Raw genomic sequence first — 899 nt, 5'->3', positions numbered from 1 at the left:
CTGAAGCGGCACACTTGCTGCTTGTCCCTGATATTTGGGCCTGTTTCTTTGGTTGCTTAGTACGACAGACCTGGTGCTCCACAGGAGTAGCGGCAGCAGAAGACAACATTAGAGAACAGCATGCCGCACTGGGACCGCTGTCTTCCTCGCGGTGTGTGTAACCTCCCGGGCCCTCCCTCGTGGCTCCCCTCACGCTCACTCTGCAGCAGTACCTCAGCCAGAGCTGAGCGGCATCCCCCTTTGTTTAATTTCACAACACGGGGTTCAAAACATGGGTCTGGTGCTAGGAAAGGAACATTTCAACGTACCTTAGCTTTATATCACATTGTGACCATCATGGTTTACCTTTAGGTAGAAAACACTATTGGTTTCCTAAGCAGCCCTTTTCTTTCAGTTCAAAATACATATTTGCATATCAGCTGCAACATTTGCAACATGCATCCACGGAAGGGAACTAGTTGCTCTGATGACTGCTATGTAACATCTAAGGTACAACTTTTCTAGTTACCATTTTGGGAAATTAACTCAATCGTATCAAAGTATTAGACGTTTTTTATGATTGGAGCTTTGCATAGATTTCCCCCCTTCCATTTTATAGTTATCTGATTACTTTTTTTTTTAAATTAGTGCATTATACAAAGCACGTCCTCATCAAGAATCAAGTCATTAAGAAATTGCTTCAGCTGGTATGGTTCACATATGATTTACTTGACGCAAAGGCAAATTGTTATAGAGGAAAACAAGACAAATTAAAGAAGATTTTAATTAATGGTGAAAAATATTGGGGGCTGGCCAAATTCTGCTTCCACCACATTGGTGTAATCGTAAGTTCACTGAAGCCAACATGAATAAGGAAAAAATGTTGGCGGTGTAAACAGTGGGAGAGGAGGGGAGGGGAG

This window comes from Fulmarus glacialis, unplaced genomic scaffold (genome assembly GCF_000690835.1).
Source record: "Fulmarus glacialis isolate BGI_N327 unplaced genomic scaffold, ASM69083v1 scaffold42223, whole genome shotgun sequence".
In the NCBI taxonomy this organism is placed as follows: Eukaryota; Metazoa; Chordata; class Aves; order Procellariiformes; family Procellariidae; genus Fulmarus; species Fulmarus glacialis.
This window is presented reverse-complemented; position numbering follows the sequence as displayed.